This window comes from Bufo bufo, chromosome 1 (assembly GCF_905171765.1).
Source record: "Bufo bufo chromosome 1, aBufBuf1.1, whole genome shotgun sequence".
In the NCBI taxonomy this organism is placed as follows: domain Eukaryota; kingdom Metazoa; phylum Chordata; class Amphibia; order Anura; family Bufonidae; genus Bufo; species Bufo bufo.
In genome coordinates, this window is record NC_053389.1 from 591,920,561 (window position 1) to 591,938,537 (window position 17,977).

A 17,977-nucleotide genomic window follows, 5' to 3' on the forward strand; every position below is an offset into this window, starting at 1 on the left:
CGGTTTCAATGTCGGGGCAGGCAACAAAGAGCGGAATAGGAAGAAAACAAGGTTTGGTACACAGATATCCAGACAATATCACCTTCACTGGTTACTAGCAAGGAATAACCTCAAAGCTCAGATGAGGAGGTTGAACCACAGCTCAGCAAAATAGGGGCAGCCTAACCAGTTCCTGGACATTAAAGGGGTTGGCCACTATATAAGTACTTTCCACTATATAGTGGGAAGTAGGGTAAAAAAAGAGTTTCCTAATATACTTTATAAAAAAAATCCAAATGGTAATGTTTTTATAATGAGCCCCCGCCCCCTCAGCCCCGCTCTGCGGGAAGCCAGTTCGTCCATGGCTGCATGCGACATGGAGGAGCTTTAGAGAAAGCTCGTCCATAGCTTTATTCTAACTGCACATGCGCTGATTTTCCTAATAAGAGCAGCGCATGCCCAGTTGCCACTGGCGCGCTCCCTGCTCCGACTCTGTCTCTACAACCGGCTTATTCCTGTCAGAGTTCGAAGAGGAAAGAAGTGTAGCCCGATGACACGGTGGAGGGTGAGGAGGCAGAGGCAGACATTGTCACAGGACCAATGGCGTGAGAACATGGAGGCGGAAGCGGCATCACCTGGCCAAGTTGCTGGTGTGGCTGGGCAGGAACCACATTTACCCAGTGGGCTTTAAGGAACATATATTGTTCTTGACTGTAGTTACAGCTCCACACGTTGGCGCTGCCGTGCACTTTGGCTGACACCGATAGGCTCAAGGACTAGCCCACCTTCTGTTCTACATACTGTATGTGTGTAGGGCTGGTACTGCCTTTTTGGCAAAAAAATGACGGCTTGGGACTCTCCACCTCGGCTCGGCACAAGCCATCAGTTCTCTGAAATGTGCAGAGTCCACCACTTAGAAAGGGAGGGACTGCAGCACACGGAACTTGGCCAGAAGCACATTCAGCTTCTGCGGCGTTGGATGAGTGCACGCATACTGTTGTCTCTTGGCAATCGCTTCAGTTATCGATTGCTGACGGAATGACTGACGAGGAGTAGGAGGAGCTGGAGCATCAGGACCAGCACATAATGAGAAGGACAGACAGTTCCCTTCGGCTGAGGTGGTGGAGCCTTGACTGCATGAAATTGGGTGCGTGCCACTGGCTGATGCAGTGGTTTGCTGCGGCAGGCTGGACCACCACATCAGAGCCACGGTTCTCCCAGGCCACTTTATGGTGACGCTCCATGTGTTGACGCAGGGCCGTGGTGCCAACATCACTACTTGCCCGCCTACCGGAGGAAGCGGCGGATGTCTCCTCCAGATCTTGGCTGGGCAGTAGCTGCTGACTGTCCTCTAGTAGCTCATCCTCGCTGAAAAGTGGAGCCAAGCCTACGGCATATAACACTTCTCATGCTGAGGGACCTGAAAATGACAGAGGAAGGTTCAGGACAGGTGGGGGCACAGGGCCTGCTCCCAGGCCATGCCAACTAAGCGTCATGTCAGAGGAACCCACCGACTCTTGGCTTGGGTGTCTGATGTCACTTGCGAGGAAGTAGAAGACAGAGTCAACCATTCAAGCACCGCTGGATTGCTGGTCAAGACATAACCGCTAGATGACACCAGGAGCTCAGGCCTCTCACTGCAACTCCTGCTGCCACCCCCCCCCCCCCCACCCCACCCCTTCTTCCTTTGCCTGCCACTGCCCATTCCCTTTGAAGGGTCTGTCACCTGTCGGTCTGACATACTGTATGATAAAAGAATTTAATTAAAATTAAAATAATACACCCCAAAAAAGGCTGTAATACAATGTTACCGCTGAACGGCAATTAAGACATATTTTTTTTTTTCTGATTAATAAACTCCCAACCCTCCCAAAAAAAAAAATAACACAATTCACCGCAGAATGACAATTAAGACATATTCTTTTTCCTATTTCTACACCCTGTGGCAATGTGAATAGTGATGGGTGCAGTAAAGTCCCGGGGAAGCATGAAAAAGGGGTGTTGTTTGCACCAGGAGCGTGTCCACCAAGTTAGTTGGTGTACACCAAGACAGTTAGCTTAGCTGGTTCCAACTAGTCCGGGGCGGGCTTTTACTGGGAACAGGCAATGTGTTGGGTGGGTGCCTGTTCCCCATGCTCCAGTCCGGGATTTTGGAATATGCCCATGTCCAGTGATGGTATTTAATCCTGTTGCTGGACTTGGGTGTGGCTCCCAGTCTGGGGAAGGAGACAGAGTTTTTGCGAAACACAGTCCTGCTGGAGGCTCTGTAAGAGTGGTCTCAGCTGGGCTGGCTGAGGGGCCACGGGGCTAGGTGCTAGCCGGATTGTTGTGGGACGCCGTGACGCTTGGGCGCAAGTGGTCACAAGGCCTGAGTCGGGAGGACTACTGGGCCACACTCCCCCATAAAGGCACTGGACTTTAGACCGTGGTGTTTATTTTGTATCATTTATGTTTGTTTTGCTGAGGTGCCAAATAAAGCGATGTTTGGACCTTAAACTTGGTGTCTGGAGAAGATACTTGTGTAAATGACCCCCGGAGAACAGCTAACCCCCACAATTGGTGGCTGATGCGGGCGGGCATCCCTGCTGAAAGAAGGCAAAATGGTTGCTAGGGGCAACGTCATCACTAAAAGGAGCAGGTGCTGCTCGTGCTGTTCTGGACATTTTTTTTGCTGGGTTGCAAAGGAGTCGCTGTGTTAAAGGGCCAGAAGCCTGGTGAGAAAGACTGACTGGAAAAAATAAATAAAAATAATAATAATTTGGGGGGGGGGGGGGGTTTCTGGCTAAGCGGACTTGGTTGCCGAAATGTCTGTTAAAGTGACTTTCATGACGGAATATGCCATACGGTGACAGCATATCAAACGGCAAGAAAACCTGGCCAAGGAGCTGGGTTGGGCCCCAGTGAAATGGCGTGCTTTGATGTATAGCGTGAGGCGTTGAAGGCTCAATTACAGTGGACCCGCGAGACCAATTCCGGTGGCAATGATTTCAGTAAGGAGTCTGCTGGTGGTCGTGGTACCAGGAACCCAGAGAAGGCTGGAGATCTCGGGAGAGATGATCTTGGGATATCTTCATCTCCAGGGACTGCAGAATCCGCGACGTCAGGCGGTAAGAACATTCCTGTAATTATTGGGCTGGCAGACCCCGGGACAGTACGCCGACGACAGTTGCTACCTGCTGAGCTGGCAGGTGGTAAGTCCCAGAGGCAAGGAACTGTCGTAAGGGGATGTGTCTCTGTGGAAACAGCAGCATCAGAATAGGCGGGTAAGCCTGTTGCGGTTGCTCCCTCGCGGGAATCCGCAGGGGAGAAGGGTATTGTGCGGCCCAAAATGCCCATGACCAAGGCTAGGCTCGGGGTCGTGAAAGTTAGAGACCCTATGCTAGCCTGGGTAAGGAGTAGCACAATACTGAAAACTAAGACTGGTATAGTGATGAATATGCTGGATAGACATGCGATTAAAAAGGACTGTAAGATAGTTCCCACCAGACGTTTAATTGTTTATGTGGTAGGGATGTTGATTGAAAGTGAGGCACTGCTAGAAGGTGTACAACATGTACTAGGTGCAGATAAGCAGTCTCCACAGGGTTCTATGGTTAGTGAGCTCGGGTGCAAGATAGATGAAAGTGGTGTGACCTATAATGTGAACCAGGCACCTGAAAGAGAGCCTGAGCAAGTGCAGGTGAGAACTGGGTCTTGTGGACCTGTTGTTACAAATATGTTCATATATGATGTGATGTTGGGCTGTGATATTGTTTCGTTGTTGTGGGATAAGGTAGACACTTCTGCAGATAGTGATGAAATGCCTGCAGAACCTGTACTTGCCCGTTTAAATGAAGGTCTAAGGGAGCTGCATATTGACCGCCATGGGGAAAGAATATTGCCTATTGAAAACAATGGTGCTGATGAGGTGCAAAGCGATTGTGCCAAGTTTGCGGAAAGGCATAATGAAAAGGTTATGACAGGTGAAATATGTGATGATGACATGCATTTTCCATTGCAGGAGGTGGTCAGGGGAATAGCGCCCCCGGGTGGAAAACATGTGAAGGATGCAGAAGTGCAGATAAATGTTGTGAGCACTGAGTGGAACAATCCTACTCTGGTGAACGTGCAAGAAAGGGTAGCAGTCCTAGAGGGTGTATCACACGTACCAGAGGTGGACATGCAGTCTCCACAGTGTTTTATGGTCAATAAAGTAATGTCCCAGGTAGGGATTAACTCAGCAGTGCCCCTAGAGGTCAGCGTTAATAATGACACGAGTGACATCGGCGATGTATGTGCTGTGACTATTAGCAATCCGAGAGGGAAGCGACCAGGTAAAGGTATTGCGAAATTCAGGCGGTCACTAGTAGCGACCAGACGACAGTTATACCTGACGTGACAAGAGCTGAGTGGGGAGACGGCAGCCTAGTGTCTGAGACCCATACCCAGGCAGAGGTAGATGACCTGACATGTCAGTACAGCTGCAATCCTGAAGATTTTTCTCTCTCCCCACAGTCTCTAGATATGATAGAGAAGGGACTAGCTGTCCTTACAGAGTCACCGAAGAAGACTGCAGTAGACACAAAGTGCTTAAAGGGACCCTGGGTGAAACCCCCACAGGGCTGCCAAAAGAGAATGGTGATACTCCTACATCGGCTGCAGCAGAACAGAGTGAAGAGCATCTGGAACAGGAGGCCCTTTCCTTGGTCGATCCCTTGAAGAAGCGCTTGAGGAGCGAGATGAATGTGAGAGGCTGAACAAGCAACTCAGAGCAGGGATGGAAGATCTCATGAGCTTAAAAGATTATGTCGGGGGGGCGTGTCTGGACACCGCAGGAGATGGCCACTTGAAAGACCGGCTCCTGCCCGGACCGCAATTAACTGGCCTGCAGCGCTACAACACTGGCCCACATGGGGAAGAAAACTGGACCCAAGAGAACCCCTCTCCCTCCTCGGCCCCCCTCACCTGCCAGGACCATCCATCAGTGCTGGGAGCGAGCGCCCGGATCGGCGCTCCCGCCGCACCACACCCGCCGCACCACACCTCCCGCCATTCCTCCCTTCCTCCTCCTGTCTCCCGCGCTTCAGACAGTGAGCGCAGATCGGTACAGCAGTGGTCCTCTGCTAGTTTTACACAGGAGTCTGAAGCCTTACCCGCGGCTCCCTCGTGTGGAATATCGGCTCTGAAGCTCCCCCTTGCTGCCCTGGAGTCGCTGTCACCCACCGATAACAGCGTGGACACTGTCATGGCGGCCCCTGGATACGTTCTGCGTAAAGAGGCAGAGCGCACATGTACCGGGTCTCCCTTTAGGGTTTGGGATCCTACCTCTGTGGCACACACACCTAGCCATATTGGGGCTCCCCTGCAAAAACCCCGGCCTAACAAGCCTCCTCCGTCCCCCCCTGTGCTGGATCAAGGGGATAGCATCTCCCCTCTGCCCTCTGACATGTGGGCCAGATCACCAAGCCCTCCACCACTCACTGTTACGGGCCCATCAACCTCACCTGAGCCCCCACAACCTTTGGCGAGCTACTTTAGCCGTTTTCCTACAAAGGAGGATTTTCGGGCCCTTATCTCTGAAGTTACAGAAGCCTGCAGGGCCGAGATTGCAGCGGTCCGCACTGATATCAAACTAGTGGTGGATTGGGTGGACTCTCTGGAAAATGCCCATGATGACACCAGGCAGTACGTTTCTGCTCTTCATGAATCTATCTCTGCCCAAACAGCTGTACTTCGGGGCATGGGACGGCACTTGGAGGACTTAGATAACCGGGGCCGTCGCAATAATATCAGGATACGCGGCCTACCAGAAGCATCCGGAGAGGAAGACCTCTTTGCCACGCTAGAAGCCATGTTTAATATGGTCTTGGGGCACCCACCCTCGCATAAGATCAAGCTGGAAGGGCGCACAGGGCACTCAAGCCCAAGGGCTCCGCTGCCCATCCCAGGGAGGTAATTTGCTGCGTCCACGACTTTGCCCTTAAAGAAGCCATCATGGCTAAAGCACGATCCTTGCACAACCTTGACTTTCATGGCGCTCCTGTGCAGCTGTTTCCTGACCTATCCTGGTTTACGCTCCAGAAAAGGAGATACCTTCAACCTCTTCTTGCATCACTCAGGAACCGCCAGATCGCCTATCGCTGGGGATTCCCATTTGCCCTGGTGGTCCGTCATCAGGGAAGAACAGAGACTCTCCGTTCCTTCACGGATCTTCACCCTTTTTGCAAGTCGCTGGGATTCCCTATACCTGACATCTCTGATTGGGAGTTTGAGTCCCCAGCGCCTCCGCTACCACGCACTTGGTCACCTGTCGCCAGGAAAAGAAAACCAGGTTCAAGTGAGTCCTCTTCCCCTCAGTCTCCTCTGTCATCAGGACTACGTCCGCCTGCCTGACCGCTCCTGGCCTGGAGGAAATGGCTGTCCTGAGCCATGCTTTTACCCCCTCTAGGTTCACAGGGACATTGGACTCTGATGAATCAGTATATGGGTCGTCTATCAGTATTGTTTGGCCAGTTGCTGACTACTTTTTTCTGCTCCTTTACGGTGCGGGCTCTCCGTAGGGCCCTTATAGTTCTTTGTTTATTATATAAGTTTTCTGAGATTTACTCTCTGACCGGCCTTGACCTGCTGGTCTCCGACACTCTTACCCCCTGAGGGGATTTTTTGTTTTCCCCTGACAGGGACTCCCTCCCTGGGAATAGTTATTTACTGTTACTTATTTGTCTGATTTTGTGTTGTCTTGTCCTGTCTCCCTCCCCTCCTTCTTGTTTCTTCCATTTTCCCCCTATTATAGGTGCCTGAACTCCCTCAATTTAACCCATGACCTGTTGCTCCGTTAGTGTGACACCGCTGACGCACACAGAATATTCTGGTGAGCTGTATCTTGCATATAATATATACCATCACATATTCTCATGGTGAAGTGCGTAACTCTCAATGTCAAGGGGCTCAACTCCAATGCCAAGCAAAAGCTCTTGCTTTTGGAACTGAAATCCCTTAAAGCAGACGTTGTGTTCCTGCAGGAATCACACTTTGATGGCGGCTCCTCCTTCCGTTTTGCCTCTCACTTGTACCCTATTGCTTACTCGGCTACTCATTGCCGTAAGAAGGCGGGGGTCGCCATCTTGATATCCACGCAGTGTCCCCTTAGAGTTGACTCCTCAATGCTGGACCCCCAGGGGCGTTATATTATTCTCCGCGGTCACTTAGCAGATAAACCCATCACTTTATGTAACATTTATGCCCCAAATACTTCGCAGATCCGCTATCTTGGCGGAATTTTCCGCAAGGTTTTTGTTGAAGGGGCGGACTCTCCGGAGCCTTTGGTACTTCTGGGCGGGGACTTTAATGCCATTTTCTCTGACTCAATGGATCGCCTGGCTTTACCGGGTAGGCCGGTGCACGCGACACAGCAGCGCTTGGCTAGGGACTTTCGTAAATTAGTGCGGAAGTATTCCCTGTATGACCTCTGGCGTCTCTCCCACCCAACTGACAGATCCTTCTCCTTTTACTCTGCCCCACACAGATCCCACACCCGTATCGACTATTTTTTTGGTACAATCTCGACCCTCCGGTTATTGGAGGGGGCGGATATGGGCCAAATGACCTGGTCCGATCACGCCCAAGTAATGATCGACATTAGTAGTGGATCGGGTCATGTCCGCCAATGCCACTGGAGACTTAATGACTCCCTTTTGAAGCAGCCCATTACTAGGGAGGAACTTCGAGAACATTTGAAGTCCTACTTTGCTTTGAATGAGGGGTCAGTGGGAGATGTTCGTCCTCTGTGGGAGGCCCATAAGGCGGTCATGAGGGGTCATTGTATTGGGATAAGCTCTAGACTAAAGAGGGACTCGGTTGCCCTGGTCAAGACTCTTACCTCCCGCCTGCGAACCCTAGAGGGCAAGATGGCTGCTTGTCCCTCACTCTCCACACTCAGATTAATTGTCGACACTAGAGCCCAACTAAAGAGTCTAGCTTTAGGTTGTGTCAACAAGCTATTGCTTTACACGCCACAGCGTTACTATGCCTGGGGGAACAAACCACACACGCTACTGGCCAGACAACTCAGGAACCGCACTCCCCAAGCGAGTCCGAGTGCTATTAAGGGGGCAGATGGAACAATTCACTATGACCTTAGGGTGATAGCGGAGAGGTTCTCGACCTACTACACTGCCCTGTACAATCTACCCTCCGACCTCCCCTCAGATGAGGGACTCAGAGACAGTACACTCCAGTCGTACCTAGCCTCCTGTCACCTTCCTACCATGACAGCCTCCGATCTCTCCATCCTTAATGGTCCGGTCACTCCTGAAGAGATAGGGAAAATAGTAGACCAATTGCCTGAAGGTAAATCCCCAGGACCTCACCCCTTTTCAAACCCCTTTACTAACCCCTCACTTAGTGACCCTTTTTAACCATTTCCTAGCCGGCAACGCAGTACCTGCGCTGATGTCCCACTCTTATCTCACAATGATCCCGAAACCTGGGAAAGATCCCCACGAATGCCAAAATTAGAGGCCCATTGCCCTGCTTAACTCAGACCTTAAGATCTATACCAAAGTCCTGGCCTCCCGACGAAATGTTTTCCTCCCCCCCTGATCCATAAAGACCAGGTGGAGTTTGTCCCAGGCCGCCAGGGAGCTGATAACACCTTAAGAAGCATTGACCTGATAGATGTTGTATCTCGCTCGGGGGAGGAGGCGCTACTTCTTAGTTTAGACGCCAAAAAGGCGTTTGACCGTTTAAGCTGGCCATTCCTCTTTGCTACACTGCAAGGATACGGTCTTTCTGGCCCCTTCGTTCACGCCATACGTAGCTTATACTCCTCCCCCACAGCGACAATTAAACTCTCTCATGCCAAGTCTCGCCCCATACACATTGCCAACGGGACGAGACAAGGGTGCCCCTTGTCTCCTCTATTATTTGCTATGTGTATTGAGCCCCTGGCGGCCAAAATCAGATCCTGTCCGGATGTCAGAGGGGTTCAGGTTAGGGACAAGGAATTCAAATTGTCTCTATACGTGGATGACATCCTCCTTACCCTTACCAAACTTTGTTTCCCTACCAAATCTCCACTCCATTCTACAGGAATTCGGTCGACTCTCGGGGTATAGGGTCAACACCCATAAAACTGAGGCCCTGCCGCTCAATGTTCCTCAGGCGGTCCTGAACTCTCTTAAGATGAACTTCCCTTTCCAATGGAAGAGGGATTCCTTGCGATACTTGGGTGTTGATCTTACGCCCCGATATGGGGATCTTTATAAAGCCAACTTCCCACGCATATATGCAGAAATCAGGGGTCTACAGGATAAGTGGCACTCTCTCCCGCTGTCTCTCCTGGGACGCATTGCTGCGACTAAAATTACAATATTGCCCAAGCTACTATACCTCTTTGAAACTCTTCCGATTGCGGTCCCCCTTAGGCACCTGAGATCCACCCAATCTCAGCTCCTTAGATTTATATGGGCGGGGAAACGTCATAGAATCCCAAGGTCAGTCCTCCTATCAAGTAAGCACCAGGGTGGGTTAGGGGTACCGGACCTGTCCAAATATTATTGGGCAGCCCAATTACTCTATGTCATGGCCTGGGCTTCTCTGCACCCGTACTCTGTCTGGGTCCAGATAGAAAGACTCTGTCTAGCCCCGATTCATCCGAACTCTATGGCGCCCTGCCAAATAGGGATCTTTTAGGGCCCATGGCCTGCACTAGATCCATATGGCAGCTATGCAGTGGTCGGTTCCCTCTAGTGTCCATCCACTCCACCATGACCTCCTTTCTATATCACCCTAAGCTCCCCACTAGTCTTACCGCATCCACGACAAGACCATGGTTTCAACGAGGGGTGTTCAGGTTTGCAGATATTGTAGACCCCTTCACTTGTCTCAGGAAGTCAACGGGGAGGAGCATCCCATTGTCTTCATCAGCCGTAAGCTCAACACAGCCGAGACCAGGTACAGTATAGTGGAGAGAGAGTACCTGGCTATTAAGTGGGCACTCGAGTCTCTCCGCTATTTGTTGGGGAGAAAATTCCGCTTGGTAACCGACCACTCCCCTCTCAAGTGGATGAGCCAGGCCACAGACAGAAATGCCCAGGTCACCTGATGGTTTTTTCCCCCAAAAGCACTTTAAATTTGCAGTGGAACACAGGGCAGGCCGGTTACAGGCAAACGCGTATGCCCTGTCCCGAGTACATTGTCTGGCGAGTGTTCACCCCCTCAGGGTTTAACAAAGGGGAGGGTATGTGTAGCGGAGGGGTAGCACAATCCACAAGGTCTCCGCTGGTAGACAGGAAAAGCAGGCAATGATCCAAATAGGCCGGTACAGCATACAATCCTTCCCTCCCAAGAACTGTAACGGAACGCCTAGCACCCCGACTGGGTACCTCCGTCGATAGTTGCTCCTAGTGCTTCCAGAGGACTCCAAGCACTCCATTTGACACCGTCAGCGCTGCAGACCCCACGAACCGCCGAAGCTTGGTGGAGGTCTCGCCGTCTCCTACCCACCCTGGACCTATGACGAGGCTCCAGTGGGTGAACCTCTCCTAAATCCAGAGGCAGGAACCAGCAGCAAGCTCTTACAAGAGCTAGGAGTTATAGCCAGGGGAGTATGCAGCGTATAGCAATCCCCATACACATGAGACGAGGTTCTATGTTGAATGTAAAACAGGAGCACTTTATTGAGGGCTACCCGCCCGTATTTATGCAGGTCCCCATCTGGTGTACACGCCCCTAGTGGACCAGAAGGAAGACTGCGACACAGGACAGATATGCAGCAACTCAGGATACACCGACACAACACATCCCCATAATGCATCATGGTTTCCTCCTCTCTGCCCTGGAGACACCCGAGGAGTAATCCAATTATCTCTCAGGACAAAGGGAAATCGCCAATACACATGTGGGGACAACCGGACAGAAATCACCACCCAAACACACAATGTCACACCCTCCCAGCAAACACAGACATTTAACATATTCCCAGATAGCTCAAGTCTGAGGGCATATTATTAGGTGAATGCCGCTCAGAATACACAAATACAATAAAATTAGCTATCTGGGTGCCCTCACATAACAACATACAATTGCATGAATGCTGGCGGTTTTCATGCAGCCAGCATAGGAACGTTACAGCCCACCTGAACCATATTACACAAAACATATATACGCTTGGTTCTTTAAAGTGGTATACACATATGCAATAACATCGTACATACAGGAATGACAATATACAGTGGCTGGGTTTGCCACAGTATGTGACACAGTAAAGGGTATGGTCTGGGAGGACAGGTATTTTCCTTCCAGTGTGTGCTGCTGGGATGATTTGCAGCCAGGTGCGGTCAAACACCGGACTGGATTTTAAGTGTCGGTCTGGGTTTTGACAACACCTAGCTGTCCTTAAAAGACAGCTGGGCTTAGCAGCAAAGAGTCTCTGTTTTGGGATCTGAGGCATGGTGCCGTACTAAAGGGCTGAGAGCCGCACGCTGGGAAACAGGCCCCCTAAAGCCTGCTGTGGACCGCTGGGGATAAAACAGCCAACAAGGTGATATTTTTGTTCTGTGGACACATTGTGTGAACTAACACCAAGACTGTACAGAGTCGTTTTACTTTTGCCTTATGTGTGAATAAACACAAATTTTTCTTTACAAACTTGTTTTCGCCTCTGTACTGCTTCCGCTTACCTTGCTTACCAGAGCAAATCCCCACAACATATATATATATATATATATATATATAGTGGTAATGTGAACAGTGCTGGAAGGTGTGTTGTCCCACTTCAGGTACCTCAGATGGGTGGATAAAATCCAGAGAGTGGCAGTAGTCTCAGCAAAGCATAGTTTGCTTAGACATTTTTGTATACATTTTCTGGGCTGGATTTTACTTGGACTGGTGGCTAGGCTTGGTAGAGGGAGTTGCCAGTCCACACCCTTCCAGTACGGGTTTTCCTTTTTACCTGAGGTGATCGCAGGTGAGGCCTGCTGTAATCAGGCTGGCATAAAGCGCCTCAGAGTAGGTCAGTCTGGGGAGAAATACAGAGACCCAGAGCAGAGGCTCTGTGTGTGGTCTCAGCTTGCCAGGCTGAGAGACCAGGGCATTGTGACAGCCCGAAGTTTTGGGAACGCCGTGGCGCCGGGATTCAAGGGTCACAAGGCCGGAGTCGGGAGGACTGTTGGGCCACACTTCCCCATACAGGTACGGGACTGATTACAGCCGGAGAGGCTGGGGAACTACGGGCTGAGAAAAAGCCGCATATGGGCTCCGTGTGTGGACAGGGTTCTGTAGCTGAGTCAGGGCCACGTTAACAGGTGTAGTGAGAGCCCAGCCGGGCAGGTATTTGTTTTCTTTTAATGTATGTGGGAACCTCATCACACCCAGTGATTATTAACTGGACTGTTCAGTGTATGAAAAATGTCCCAATAAATGCAATGTTTGGCCCCGAAAGCTGCGGTGGACGACGATTCTTCCCCCAAGTACAGCGATCTCTTACAATATATATATATATATATATATATATATATATATAGCAAAAAAAAGGGGGTCAGTCAGCACATCTCAATGCGCAGGTGCGCTCCGCCATGGCAAGAAACACAAAAAAAAGAAAACCTAACACTAAATGCTACCTATTATGTGCCATAACGGCCACCATAAAATTCAGGGAGTGCAGGTTCCACATGCATGCTATATATATTTTATTTTAATTTTTTTCCTATTAATACATCCCCCCCTTTGATTCGCTCATCTCTAGTTATGACAGAATTCAGCTCACAGAAGCCGTGTTATCTCGCTTGGCAGAAACCTGGTTAATTCTTTCTACCTGCCCATTAGTCTGTGGATGATATGCAGAGGAGAAATCCAGAATTCATGTATTCCTCTATCAGAAACAATGGAGGTCATTTACTAACAGAAATTCGCCTATTTTTGCCTTATTTCTGTCACAGATTGTGGCACAAAGGTTATTTGCGCCGCGATCTACGAATTTGTAAAATGAGCAAAAATCAAGGACCAACGTGCCTGACGAGGGTTAAGTCTTTGAGCTGATTGCAGATATGTCAAGTTTTTATGATCTGTATATATAATGATGGGATGAATGGCACCCTCCAGCAAATGGCTTCATTCTTCCAAGGCTAACTTGATAGCCAACAACTCCCTGTCTCCAATGGAATAGTTGCGTTCAGCATTAGAAAAGGCCTTTGAGAAATAGCCACAAGTGACCATTTTGTGGAGTTTTTCTGTGCAGGAATAGCTCCAGCTCCAATAGAGGAAATGTCCACCCCCAGGAAGAACTGTTTAGACACGTTCAGGACGATGCAGTGCTGGGGCTTTTGCAAATGCCTATTTGAGTGTTTGAAAAGTGGATTCAGCCTCAGAAGTCCATATCTTGGGATTCATTCCTTTCCTGGTCAGGGCAGAGATAGATGCAGTCAGAGTAGAGAAATGAGGAATGAGCTGCCTATAATAGTTTGCAAACCCCAGAAAGCGCTGTATGACCTGCAGGCCGGTGGGTCGGGGCCAGTTCAAGATGGCAGATAGCTTCTCTGGGTCCATCTGTACACCCTAGACGAATATGATGTAGTCTAAAAACGGAACGAAGGTCTTCTAAAAGAGCCATTTCTCATATTTGGCATACAACCAATTCTCTCTTAACTGCTGAAGCACCATGCGTATGTGCCTGCGATGGCTAGATAATTTGGAGAATAAATCAGGATGTCATCCAGATAAACAACTACACAGGTGTACATGAGGTTTTGGAAGATGTCATTCACAAATTCTTGGAAAACTGCTGGGGCATTGCTGAGCCCAAAGGGCATGACCAAGTACTCATAATGGCCAACCCTACTATTAACGGCGGTCTTCCACTCATCGCCCTCCTGGATCAATATCAAATTGTAGGCGCCTTGAAAATCCAGCTTGGAGAAAATTCTGGCTCCCTATAGACGATCAAATAGTTAGAGGTAATAATCAGGTATCAGGTTCCACGTCCCGATGGACACTGGAAGGGGCTTTGCTATCGCTGGTTCCATGTCTCTTTAGTTTATTAGAGCGGGGCCTCCTGAGATATTTTAATACAAACTACAAATTGGCGTGGTATTAAAAAGCAGGAAGTGCTCAACCCCATATGCAGTGGTGCATCTATACCGGGGGGGGGCAGATCCTGCACTTGTGGTCCGCTGCTAATGGCAATCCCCAGCAAAAATGCATACAATGGAGGATGCCTGCAGCGGACCACAAGTACCACAATGGACATCCTACACAGGATAGCAAATGTGTGGATGTGATAAACAGTATATTTAATATAACAAAAACAAAGACAGGTGCACTCTGTGGTCTTACTAAGCCCTCAAACTGGTGTTAAAATTGAGAGATTAGCCAACATGTCCTACGTGAGGACATGTCTGAGCCCGAGCACCGCGCCAAGGTTTCCCAAGTAGCTCGGGACCTAACGCTAAACCTACCTGGGCCATATGGGCAATACCAGGAGCCAGTGGGCGAATTACAGGAGCGCAAGGTCCAACTCAAAGCAATCTCCCAGTAACCTCCAGCATGTGACCATGCATACAATGGGAGGAGGCAGAGAGCTCTGAGCCCCACCTAAGACTGGCTGATATAGCCCGGGCCTCACATGTGCACCAGAATGCTGCCTGTAGATGGAAATAAAGGCACATTCAGACTAAAAAATTCAAAATACAAACTACAAATTGGCATGGTATTAAAAAGCAGGAAGTGCTCAACCCCATATGCAGTGGTGCATCTATACCGGGGGGGCAGGATACCAAATCTCCTGAGATTTTTTGTTCAGGCTGCCCGTTTGGTGGTGCCGAGGCACTGGAAGTCTCAGGATGCCCCACATGTGGGGGAATGGTTGGAGACGTTCGAAAATATACGTAGGATGGAGGAGTTAATAGCAGAGAATGAAGGTTGGGACTAGAAGTATATGAAATTATGGACGCCATGGCTTCTTTTTAAGGGGTCTCAAGCGTTCCATGATTGGCTACATCGGGCCAATAACTCTCCAGTTGCTCTGGAATGACTAGATGAGGTTTCATGTTAGGATACCTTCCTTGTCTGTCTCCCTTCCCTTGTGTGTCTTGTAGTGTTAGGCTACTTTCACACCTGCGTTCAGGTGTCCGCTCGTGAGCTCCGTTTGAAGGGGCTCACGAGCGGCCCTGAACGCAGCCATCCGGCCCTAATGCATTCTCAGTGGAGGCGGATCCACTGAGAATGCATCCGCCTGCCAGCGTTCAGCCTCCGCTCCGCTCAGTGAGCGGACACCTGAACGCTGCTTGCAGCGTTCGGGTGTCCGCCTGGCCGTGCGGAGGCGAGCGGATCCGTCCAGACTTATAATGGAAGTCAATGGGGACGGATCCGCTTGAAGATGACACCATATGGCTCAATCTTCAAGCGGATCCGTCCCCCATTGACTTTCAATGTAAAGTCTGAACGGATCCGCTCAGGCTACTTTCACACTTCGAAATTTTTCAAAGTTATAATGCAGACGGATCCGTTCTGAACGGATGCAAACGTCTGCATTATATGAGCGGATCCGTCTGATGAAACATCAGACGGACCCGCTCCGAACGCTAGTGTGAAAGTAGCCTTACTGTCTTGTTATGTATGTGTACTACGGGTCAATTATTCCTGGGATTGCGGGATGCTATTCTGAATATGTCTTACAAACCACGTTTAGTAGCCTAAACGAACAATACTTTGATGTGCATTCTGTGAAGTAAATGGACATGATGTCTTATTTATTTGTGCTTTCATCTTTAACAAAATTGATTGAACAACAAATAGTTAGAGGTAGGGGATTTCGATAATTTCCAGTGATCTTGTTTAATCCCCGATAATCAATGTAGGGTCGAAGTTATCCATCTTTCTTTTTTACGAAAAAAAACCCCGGCTGCAGCTGGGGAATTAGGTCTTTCGGATGAAACCTCTCTCAAGGTTCTCTTTAATGTATTCGGACAGGGGTTGGGTCTCAGCTACCAACAACGGATAGACACGACCTCTAGGGGGAGTATTTCCTGGAACAAGATCAATAGAACAATCGTATGGCAAGACCTCTGCCTCCTTCTTGTTAAATACATCAGCAAACTGATGGTAGGAAGCTGGTAAGCCTTCCCAATTCAGAGGTACAGATGGAGGACAGTCAGGCTGTTTAGGAAGTCCCATAAGAGATATATTCTCAGAATTTAGTAACTTTCAGATACAAGAGTTCAGTGATGTATTGCACAGACTCAGACAGAGCTCTCACATCAATAGACGTCACAACCAAGGTTCTTTTGAGACATTGCACTGGTATCCGATACTGATTCACCACAGCAGGAAGTTACCTGCTGAACCAGAAATCATGGAAGGCCAACACGGTGAACTGGGTACCGTCAGAGGACAAAGTCACAGGCAATAACAGTTATGGAGAGTTCAGATCTTCATCTAAGGCCACCTCTCTAACAGTATTGCCTCCACAATACAGACACAATTCATTAATAAATCTGTGGTTACGTTCCTCTTCAGACAGCCTTCCTTTAATCACCAGCGTGGGTTTAGACATGGACAAACAAGTAGAAATTATTTGTCTTCTGTCCTCTACTGTCTCCTGGGCAAGTTCGCAAAACCACATGTCAATCCTGGAAGCCAGGGTTACCAGAGCGTCCAAGCAGGTAGGTATGTCCCGGCCAGCCAACTCATCATTTATTCTACCAGAGAGCCCCTCACAGAAGGCTGCAACCAATGCTTGATTATTCCTTCCCAGTTCCGAGGCCAATGTTCTGAACTTGATAGTGTATTGGCCCACGGATAAGCTTCCCTGGCGAAAGCGTAACAGAGAGGAAGTTGCAGAAGTGGTACGTCCGGGCTCTTTGAATACCCTCCGGAAGGTCTTGAGGTAGTCCTTTAAGTTGTTAGTTCCTAGCCAGCAGTATATTGATATGTACTGTAAGGTATAAGTATAAATTACAGCTCATACCTCACATATCAGTAGACTGCTGTACATACTATATACTGTATAGATACTCATTTTATATACCAACCTTTTATGTGTTACAGTATCAAATGTTTTGAAGAAGTCAAGATATATGACATCCATTGACTCACCGCAGTCAAGTCTAGAACTTACCTCCTCATAGAAACTGATTAAATCAGTTTGACATGACTGATCCCTCATGAAGCCATGCTAATGCGGTGTTATACACATATTTTCATTGAGGTATTCCAAGACATCATCTCTTAGAAAACTTGCAAACAGTTTACTCACGACAGATGTTAGACTTAATGGACTATAGTTTCCAGACTCTGTTTTTAACACTTTTTTCAATATTGTCACCACATTTACTAAGTGCCAATCCAGTGTAATGCTCCCTGTCAATATAGAGTCTTTAAATATCAGAAATATCAGAAATAAGGGTCTGGGTATGACATTACTTAATTATCTTAGAATATGGGCGTGTATGCAATCTGGTCCTGGTGATTTGTCTATTTTAACCCTTTCCTGACCAGCTTCGTAATAGTACGTCACTGGCCTGGTCTTTAAAGATGGCGCCTGCTCCTGAGCGGAGCGGGTGCCATAGCCACAGGTGGCCTGCTGTTTCTTATAGCAGATACCCACGACTAATGTCCGCAACCGACAGTAATGTCGATCACGGACATTTAACCCCTCAGATGCCGTGGTCAATCCTGACCACAGCATCTGAGTGCGTAAAACATCAGAAGCGTGCGCTTCCGGTGATGCTCTGGCTCCCCCGTGCGGCAATCGGAGGAGCCCTTGCCTGTAATAGGGCTCCATAGGAAACTAGAAATGTTCTCATACACTCCAATGCTAGTGCATTGGCGTCTATGAGAATAGCAATCTAATGATATGGCAACGAAAAAATAAAACAGATTTTTTTCTCACTTTTTTATTATTTAAACTCAAGAAAAACGACACATATAAGGTATCGCCAGATTTGTACTGACCGGTTAAAAAAAAAATAACTGGTCAGTTTTATCGCACATCGAACGTCTTAAATAAAAACCTGTAAAACTG

At 48.9% G+C, this 17,977-nt stretch overlaps 1 long non-coding RNA gene across 1 annotated transcript; it reads right to left on the bottom strand.

The window, feature by feature from the left end:
- Positions 1-1,191: 1,191 nt before the first annotated feature.
- On the bottom strand, positions 1,192-17,097 carry LOC120987131. The gene is made up of 3 exons (XR_005775928.1): positions 16,969-17,097; positions 16,473-16,479; positions 1,192-1,204 (listed from the first exon to the last, which is right to left on the bottom strand). It is a non-coding gene; the product is annotated as an uncharacterized LOC120987131 (long non-coding RNA).
- Positions 17,098-17,977: the final 880 nt, after the last annotated feature.